At 34.7% G+C, this 10,572-nt stretch overlaps 1 protein-coding gene across 4 annotated transcripts in view; it reads left to right on the plus strand.

Moving 5' to 3' along the window:
- Nucleotides 1-2,671, plus strand: part of LOC126109562 (uncharacterized) — a 119,570-nt gene extending 116,899 nt beyond the window's left edge. For all 4 annotated transcript variants that reach the window (XM_049914582.1, XM_049914584.1, XM_049914583.1 and 1 more), the window contains one exon: nucleotides 1,738-2,671. The gene's annotated coding sequence lies outside the window, so the exon portion shown is untranslated. The remainder of the gene's footprint in view (nucleotides 1-1,737) is intronic.
- The last annotated feature ends 7,901 nt before the right edge of the window (nucleotides 2,672-10,572 follow it).

The raw sequence follows: 10,572 nt of genomic DNA on the forward strand, positions 1-10,572 counted from the left end.
TTTTAATCAGACTATAGTAGCATCAGTTTTAAATGTTTCTATCACCAACATTTAGAATTTTCCAGAATGAGATTTTCACTCTGCAGTGGAGTGTGTGGTGATACGAAACTTCCTGGCAGATTAAAACTGTTGAAGGTAGGAGATAAGGTACTGGCAGAATTGAAGCTGTGAGGATGTGTTGTGAGTCATACTTGGGTAGCTCAGATGGTAGAGCACTTGCCCGCGAAAGGCAGAGGTCCTGAGTTCGAGTCTCTGTCCGGCACACAGTTTTAATGTTCCAGGAAGTTTCATTTAGAATTCTGCCTTCTGAAGAGGAGCACTGACCAGTAGGCCCCCTACTTATACCTCCCGAGGAGATCATTAGAGAGATTCGAGCGCGCACGGAGGCTTTCCGGCAGTCGTTCTTCCCGCGAACCATACGCGACCGGAACACACAAGGGAGGTAATGATAGTGGCACATAAAGTGCCCTCAGCCACACACCGTTGGGTGGCTTGCGGAGTATAAATGTAGATGTAGTTCTGTATCTTTGCAATTTAACAATATTTTGAAATTTTCATGTAGTATTTGTGAGCAGCTGTCTAATATTTGGACCAGCCTCAGTTGTAACTGGCATTTCTGAGGAAGCTTTGTGTACCGGGCATCAACAGAACATCATCTTGTGTACATGTAATAGAACAGTATTATCTGTTCTTGAAGAAACACTGAAAACACCTTGACATAGTAACAAGCTTATTTAAGTTTGTACTAATATCTGAGTATTTACAGCCTCTGATAACGTCTCTAGTGCTGAAGGAAGAAAAGTAAACAACCAAAGATAGATTAGGCAGAGAAGTTTCCTAAGGACACAAATACCAGTCATGAAATTCTACAGACCGTACTGCTCCCTGAACTGAATTCTAAGTGTCAAACATGCCGAACTGAGCTAGAGAGTAGTTTATTTTGTTGAAATGTCTTGTTTGTGCATATTTTACCCACCTAATACTTCTCTGTGGTATTGCCAAGATAACTAAACCACAGTGAATGTCTGTATAAAGCTAAAACTGCATCTCAAGCAGTGACTTCAGTAAGGAACTCCTCTGGACTTTCCACACTCTCTCACGTTTGGACACAGTTTTGACTTGTCTCTTTTCTAGGTTAAGAATATATCCCTCTTCACCCTACAGTCTGACCATGTAGGAACAAGTATACTTCATCAGTATTTAAAATCCATTACATGTAATTTCATGTGTAGTCTCCTGTGTATGTATGTTAATGTTCCTATAAATCCTTTCGTTGAGCTGGCATTCATCATTCACTCTCCTGAAAATCAAGTTTGTGTGTCAGTTGATCTTGACACTATTATCTGTGAATGTTTAAGTGATGTGTTCGATAATTGAAGGCTGTAAGACATTTGCAAAATAGTAATCAAAGTTAAGTTGTTTCTTCTGGGATTAAAAGAGCAAAATTAATTGTGGGGTAAGAGGGCGTAAGGCTCTTAATTGTAAGCTTCTGCCATATTTCTGGTTCATTAAGCAAGAATAGTGCTATGAATTTGGTCCTTATTAGATGTATTTTATGTTTTCAACAATTTTTTATACCTATGATGAATTAGGAATCTACAGACAGTTGAATATGTTTATCATGTATAGTATTTGAACTTGTAATAGTAATTGTAGTAGTAGTAGTAGTAGTAGTAGTAGTAGTAGTAGTGATGATGATGATGATGATGATGATGATCTTTTCTGTTCTTGTTTCAGCATCTGTACTGAGAGACAACTATCTTTGCTGGTAATTTATTTCATTAGTCAGTCCAAGACTTCATTCAAATTCCTAATTTTTATAGAACTTGTTTTGGTCATATAGAGAATAAACTTGGTTTAGAGTTTTATTTATTAATTATGCATGATCACTAGAAATTACATTGTAGGACTGTGGTCCTTAATCACAGCTATGTGGCTTAAGTTGTTATATTTGCCACATTGTTCGTTTTATTGAAGACTAGTTGTTGCATTTAATTGTAAATTCAATACTGGTAACTAATGCTGAGTTTCTTAAAGAATATTCATTAGTGTGTGTGTGTGTGTGTGTGTGTGTGTGTGTGTGTGTGTGTGTGTGTGTGTGTCTGAGTCTAATAGGGATAGGTATTTTTTGATATTTTAAGACTGTGCTGCTCATCATAATTTGCTGTGAAGAGATCATCTTACTTCTATGATACTTAAAAAAAAAAAAAAAAACATCCTCCTGTCCAAATATGTTGTTCCTACTGTCACATACAAAAATGATCTGTGTTGTATTGTCTTCACTTGACTGGCCGGAGAGATATAATTATATTTTCCCAAGTTCATTTTGCATGTACTCTCTTCACAGCTGTGTAGTTTATTATATGCATGCTGGATTTTTTTTATTTTGTTAATAAGTATACTGTCTCCTGTTTCTTTTGGGAACAGTATGTTTTATTAGAGGGAACTGTTACGGCAGATATTGGTCCATATTTTAATATAGGGTAGAGTATACGTCATGAAGAGGAAAGTTAGAAGTACAGATAATATTGTTATATAAGTTATAAGGTGTGCCAGGATGTAATTGTAAGGCAGCAATGTGTAACTGAGGTGCTAACATTAGACTGGACTAGTACAGTTACAACGAATGTTTCTTCAAGTTCCGTGCACCCCCCCCCCCCCCCGCCCCCCCCCTCCCAATCCATTCCTTCCATTTACAGACTTACTTTAAAAGTACCACAATGTTGTTAGTGAGGAAAGAGTATTGTGACGTAATGGACTGAAACAGAGAAGCAGGCCTCTCTCCAAGCTTCACTTAAAATGCTGTGCTCCATATGTATATTCTCAGAAATTTCTTTCTCACTTTAAGGCCTTTGTCTCTTACTAACAGATTTCTTTAGCAAGAAATGCCTGTACTAATCTGTTCCTTAATATTTTTGCATTGCTGGGATTTACTTTCAGTTGGTGTTCTGTGCTCAGTAGACTGTTCATTCCACTTAATAGGTCCTATAATTCTTCATTTATATCATTTCACCTTGAATCTTAATCCCACTTCAAAACTTTTCAGTTATTTCTTACATTGTTTCTTTGATGTTGAGAACACCCATTATTTCAATCCAAGCACTTCTGTCTTATTTTGAGGCAGGTACCAATGTCAGCTGCAATTGGGCATTGAAATAATTCAATGTCAAGTGTTGAAAATTTCTACTAGATTAGGACTCGATCTCAGATTTCTCACTTCACTCAAGTGCTGTTGTGGCTGATGATCGTATATCCCTCGAAATATTGTTATTTACAGCTGCTGTATCAAAAACGGAATATGTTTGACAGAGCAAACACCACACACATATACTACTTATTTCTTACTCTTCTGTTCTTCTTTGAGTCTAGCATTAATCAACTTCTGCTCATCTCAAAATTTTCTTTTTTGATAAAAATATAATACCACGAATTATATATGGATGCCCCTGTCTTTTATATGAAAGTAAGTGAATCGGGCAGCACCAATTACGTCTTCTTGAAGAAGCAGGATGCTTTTAAAAACAACCAAAACTAACTTGTCCTGTACCCCACAGCTCCGTCGTGTTGGCAGCTCTTTCTACCTCCCTTTTTCACTCAGACAAAAGAAATTGTACAGGGTACTACATCATTCACACATTAAAGGTTACTAATGTATTATTGGAGAGCTATTTACCAGTCATTATCTTCCATGCAATTTCTAGATCTTGTATGGGTATTCTGGAAACTTGAACACTTTCAGTCCTTAAGAACTGGCTGTAGTCAAATTAAGAGGACATAAATTAAAGAGGGTCTGCTTATATTTTAGGTCTGGATAACATTGTCACACTTTCAAGATTCAGGTATACAAAATGTAAACTTTGCCTAGATTTCCATTTCACTCCATTGTGCCACATCCGTATGCAGTAACTGCCTCCCAGCACTTCTTTACACAATGTTCCAAGTCGTTGTTCCATGAAAACCTAACAGTTGTACCAATTTGAGGACCTCTATTTTTCATATAGGATGTAGATTAGAGAAGTAAAGAAAAATACATTTGTGTGTTAACAATAACAGTTAACAGACTAAAAGCCAGCACAATTACCTCATGGAAATTGAGATGGGATCATTCTGTGTGTCCTAACGTAATATTCGTTTAATGTCTTGCACAAAGCAAATCTCGTCATGTATAATTAGCACTTTGCCTTTGCAACAAGTACGTATAATATCTAGTGCTTTTCAGAAAAATTTGAAATTTGGTCTGGTGTTAATTTGCACATTCAGACCATCATGTTTTCGTGTCCTTGTCCTGACATACAACAGTAATAGCTGATTTCTTACTAAACTCATTTTAGTTCTTGAGTATCTACTCTATAATCATAAAAGAGCACTGAAACTATTTCCTTTAGATGTAATAGAAATTTTACAGCTGAAAATTTCCGAAATAAATAGAAAAATGCTGGCTTCTTGTGCATGAATAAAATAGTCTTAAACTTTCAGACTTCTGTGATGGCAAACAAAAATTTAGTGATGTCTAGAGTTTGGGTGACTAACTAGAACTGTAGAATTTGGAAGGGGATAATGTAGGGAAAGAATTTATACTAGGACAAATAAAATTATTAAATAATTAGCTTTTATTCAGTGTGACTAATTGTAAGCATTTGTTATATTGTGTGTTAAAGTTGTTGAAATACTATATGTGACACCCTTCTTGCCCAGAAAAAGATAGTATATAAAATGTCATGTTGTTTTCCTGTTGTTTTATGCAGCCAAAAATGCTACACCATTGTGGTTGTAGATATATTTATTTTAATTTTATTCTTTTTGTGTACCACAGCCAAATTATTATAGACCTGCATGTGTGCTAGTCGAATAACAGAGTTTACATTTATATTTTTAGATTTGATTTTTAATTCTTATTGTTTTGCTTCCAATGTTATATTTATTTTCAGTTACATGTTTAATGATTTTGTTTTCTTTTTCACTGCTAAAGGAATTAACTTAGTTTTATTTTATAAGGCTGTTTTGTTTTTATCACAGGCTTAATTATACTGTAACCAAGAATCTCCTTAGTAATAGAACTTTGTAACTGTAGTTTTGCTGTTAAAGAAAAAGCTGTATTCTCAGAGAGCATAAGATACAGGAAAGTGAACAGTAGAGCACAAAAAACAAACCAATTCAGTTAATCTTTAAGAACATCCAAGATGAGACCTTATTTTGTCCATATTTTATGCAACCTACAGTTTTGACTCAAATGTTTAAATTGATCATAGCTAATGTTCTTATGTACTTGGCATAAACAAGAGCCCTGTTATTCATGCGATTGTGTGTGCCATAATCTTAAAACTTTTGTTTCCATAGGCAAAATGTACATGCTTATTACTCTTGTGTGTGCAGAAATTGTTATGTTTTCAATAATTTATTTATTCTCAGTTTACAGAATATTATGTATGCTATATATGCACCTAAGAAGGTTTTTAGTGTGGTTTTGAATGTCTCTAAACTCTCCTGTTTTGCTGTGTTATTTGTATTTGATACAATTCTTTAACAAGTGGAAAAGTCTGATTTGTTTACCAAAGCTGTTTGCTTACTACTTCAGCACAACCTGCTTTGATTTAGAGGGCAGCTGATACATGTTTTCTTCGTATGAGGGAAGCCCCTTAAGTATACAAATTAGGTTGATAACATTAAGTCAGCTAGCAAAGATTTGTCACAGCGTTTGTGCTGTATAGGAAATAATGCTTTGCTTCAAAGTTTTGACTGTTCTGAATATTTTTACTGTGTTTGAGTGGAGCCATATTTTATGCTGCAACACTACACATAAATAACAAAATTGAGTACATCTGATATCAAAAGCATACCTGAAGACAGCTGACAGATTGGGAATCTTGCAAATGGTGGTAAAGAAGCACATCACTGTTGCTGAAATGTTTATAATGGGACATCAGGTGGAGTACCTGTTATACTAGCAGTTAACAAATGTTTCTAACTGGATTGTATGTTGTTCAGATTTTGAGGTATTATTTATTTTTTTAATAGATAAAGTCAATGTGTATTTTGATGGAAATACTGCCAATGCCTTCATGTGATAAACCACATTTTATTGTTGTCATGTGTGTCAATTACAATAAATGGATCCATTTAAAGTGTTGTTTAAGTGGAAGCTGTAAGTTAGTGCTGAAGAAATGTAATGCAGTTAAATGATCTAAATTAATAACATTGGCTTAGTAGTTTGCATTAGAACCAAAGATAATTGTGTTTAACAATTAATGACTTAAAAATTTTTAATCAACTGACTGTTCAAATTACCATATAAATTTTATCAAAACTTAAAAATCCCTTGCTGTTTGCAGTGTTTTCCCACATTTAGAAACAGGTGGTAAAAGAATGATGGTTGTTCAGCAACACTGCCTGTTAGGGGGGCTTAATTAGCATGTTAGTACAGGTACCTTAGGACCATGGGAAGGGGCTAAAAGACTATTTTGGATGTTGGCACAATAAATGTTGTATATTCTGCCAAAATAGTTCGAAATTCCCCATCTGTGTTAAATGCAGCCCCCTCACCTCTCTTTTCCCTGCTCTCTCGCCTCCATCCCTTCCAGTCTCGCCTCCCTCCCTTCCAGTCTGTTTTTCTGTCATAACAAAGTTACATGACTTGTTTATTTTGTGGTTTATTGCAGTTTTCTTTCTCTTTTTATGCTGAAGAGATTACAGTTTGTTTTCAGTTTGAAATGTTTTGATACTTTGGTTTTATTCATGTTTGTTTGTTCTGTTGTGAAGCATATTCACAGAAGGTTGCCAGGCAAATGTAATATATCTTCTACATTACATTGAGATATCAGTGACAGCTAGAAATACGTGCTTTACCCAAATGAAAGATACATATGTCTCCTGAGGCCAAGCGTATCATTTTAATTTAGAGAGTGCTAACAAATTATATCTAATGTAGAACAGAACACAGTTGTAGGCCTTATATCTGATGACATATAACTGGAACTATTCTATACAAAAATACACCGTACCACTTATATGTTCCATCCTCAGTTTGCCAACAGTATAGTGAATCATGGCAACCTTTTACACAAACTGTGTTGATAAAATTATGGTTTTAAATTTGCGACTGTCTTGCTTTCGTAGGTAAAGGTTCTTATTTGCTTCTTAGGATCTGCACTGCAAGTTTTGAATGTAGGTTATGTGGTGCTTTGTTTCAGTGGTTTATTAAACCCTGTCTATTGACTGCATAAGAGTACAAGAAACTGAAATGTAAGGGAAATTAAGCAACCAGAGAAAACTCTTAAAAAGAATCCAAGTTTTACATTGCACAAGAATATTAATTCCAGGTTAGAAATCAATTAGGGAAGTTCATATATTTGAAATTAATTCAGTTCTGTGGAAAAATGATATCTTTTTATTAAGATATCGAGAAATAATTAATGAGACACACTGAAAAGGCTCTAGTCCCATGAAATTCTTGAACAGTGCAAAAGAGTGACAATGTATGGGAAGATGAAGGCTCTACTTCTAAGGAAATAGAAGAGATATTACCGGAATGACTTGTCATGTTTAATTCAGCAAGGATAGTGGACTGTGTAAGAAGAATTTGATATGTCTGAAGTGTGACTACTAGAAAACAAAATAGTCTTTCTTTTCAGTAAATATTTTCTGATATTATCTTTTAGTGTACTTGTTTTTTAAAGACTTAAGAACTCTCAAGTTCTGTTTTCTATTTTACTTTCTACTATTTCTGTTAATGCTCGCATCAAAGTGCACTAAATTCCTTCTTAATTATTATGTAACACAGCTAATGGTCTGTCTCTAATGTTTCCATTTTCAATAGTCCATTAAAGTCTAAATTTAAATTCCATTTTTAAAGCTAAATTAACGCTATTTGTGAAAAATAAGTGAGAACCTTACATGATTGAACAGTCAGTAGTGTCAGTTATTTGTGAATTTTATTCAGTTATATGTACATTGCAGTTTCATTTTGCAACTTGCATTACACATTGGTTAAAAATTAAGATAACATTTGTGTGATTGATGTTAATATTTTTACAATAATGGTAAAAGAATTTTTTTAACGAGAGCATACCAGCATTCACATAAGGAATTCAGGGAAATTTGAAATCAGGCTGGTGGTCTGTGGAATTCTATCAGCCTGTCTACGAATATGAGACTGGTATCTTTTTCCACCTGTTGTCAGAAATATAGTTTAGGAGTTTTAATGCAAACTCCTAACTTTGTGTGGCCTAGTTTTTGTTTATCAGAATACAAATAAATTGTGCAAAGGAAGTAAGACACTGAACGTAATCAAACTTTGATTTTGATAAATAGTACCACAATTACAACTTTGAGCCAACCTTCTTTTTCAGTTTAAGGCTTCTTTTATTTCATGCAGAACTATGACAAGACTGATGAAAATATTCCTGTGAAACAATTTCTTTAAACTACATTTATGAACTACAATATGAATTATAACATTAAATGCTTATTTATACTGTTGCCTTTTGAAAATAAATATATTTGAGACAGTTTATTATTCAAATTGTTTTTGTTGTTCCTTTTTCAAAATTAGCTTTGCTTCATTTTATCAATAGCCTGCTATTTCAGGAATATTGCTTTGCATATAAATATGTAAAGTGCCAACTATTTCTTTGTTCAGCAACTTAATTTTAATTCTACCCTGTGAGTAATGTTCTCTCAGGAATTACACACATATGCTGTCAAAGAGTTAACTTGTCTTTCTTGCACAATTGTTGCAGTTGATTCTAATGGCCAAAACAGATAATCATCATAGCATGAATTATACGTGTCTTTTGGAAACAACAAGTGTGTTACTTGTTTTCATCAGAAACATGTCTGTTGGATGTGCTGTATTAATAAGGAAACTAATGTTTGTGCCCTGAGCACTAATGTTCATATTCAACAACTAAACATTTGAAGTAATATTGTGCTTGTGATTAAGTGACTGGTCATGTTAAGGTGGAAGCAAATTTGTGAACAACTGAGACTTAATTTGTACATAGACAAAAATTATTGTGCTTTTTTAATGGACTATGTGATTTTTACAAGTCATGTTGTTGATTTTTGTCTTGTTTGGTTTTTTAGCATAAAATTTGTAAAAAAAAGGATATTTAAAATTAAAGTTGATTGTATACATGTAAGTGAACAGGCAGTGAACTGAACTGTCTGTCCAAATATTCAGTTAAATTGTCAGATACTCAGAGATGCCTAACCAATACTTACCTTCATGATTTAAAACTCCCAGTACTGGTTATAACACAAAAATAAATCTCAGTTGTTGTAATAGTAGGCTTCTTCAGGGAAGAAAGAGGAATTAAATGGAAGGGCGAAGGAGAGGGAACGTCAATCAAAAACTGCTGAACCTCCCTCAACAGATTCTTCTTTCTTCCCTGAAGAAGTCATTTATTCTCCCAAAATCCAGGAATACTATGTTCTACTCTTCTGCATTGCTGTGAGTTTTACTAGGAAGCCCTGGGCAACATTGCTATCCCTCTGTGGCTTTAACGAGGTCCTGAATTGAAATATCATTTTTATACAAATTACCAGTTGAATTGTGTTATACAATATTTTAAATCTAACGTGAAACTGTCTAATGTTTTAAGGGCTCAGCATTTAAGATTTCAAAGATACGACTAAGTTTAGCAGAAGATTTAGCGTAGATAGTGAAGGAAATGTACTTGTCAATATCAGTGTTCATTGCAGTAATAAATACATCATGACAGATACGTCTAAAAGAATTGAAGTACGAGATGTGGCAGTTGCTGAAAGTGATTGGGGTACTGTGTCCATTAGTTCATACAGATGTGGTTATTGTACAGCAGGGATTTGCTCTGTTATCAAAGCACATTGTTCCAGATGTTTTCATAATTAATTCTGTAGGGAACCCTCGTCTGTATCATCACCTTGTCATAATCTCATCAGCACATACCTTCTCCATCCAGTTGTTGTGCTTCATGCCATGCTTTCGATAACGTACAGTTTTCTACCAATTGAAGATTATTTGACTGCTGCTTCCATCATTGACACGCTACCTACGACCTGATTAAACCCCTTGTTACTTTTCACATGGCAATTCAGTGTCGCCGCATCAGATGGCAGGTGTGCTTCAAGTAAAGCATGCACAATAAGCAGCAGGCTGCTTACATGGCCGAAACACAGTTTCACCCACTGCGGACAGCAGCAGTTAAATGGATTGCCAGTTGTGTCTGACAGTGGATTAAGTCCGTCTGCTGCACTACCCAAAAATTGCAAGTGAACTGATGTTTTGTTGTGATACCTTGGCAATGTGTCTCTCACACACTTCCAGTTAGTGTGGTATGGGTTTTTGTGAGAAATTTTTCTTCACCTAATCTGCTTAAAATGTGATAATTTTCTATGTCTATGTTTGAAAATGTGCTGGTTCATGACTGTGAACAATTATTATTTTCAGTGATGATGTACTCTTTGCTTTTCACTGAACTTGTGCTCTTGTCTTGTCACTAATTTCAATTCCTGCCCAGAAATATGCAGTACCAGATAGTTGTATATGGGGCTCTACAATCAGCATTGTTACATTACTTACAAGGGAACATTTTT

The sequence above is a fragment of the Schistocerca cancellata genome, chromosome 12 (assembly GCF_023864275.1).
Source record: "Schistocerca cancellata isolate TAMUIC-IGC-003103 chromosome 12, iqSchCanc2.1, whole genome shotgun sequence".
Classification (NCBI taxonomy): domain Eukaryota; kingdom Metazoa; phylum Arthropoda; class Insecta; order Orthoptera; family Acrididae; genus Schistocerca; species Schistocerca cancellata.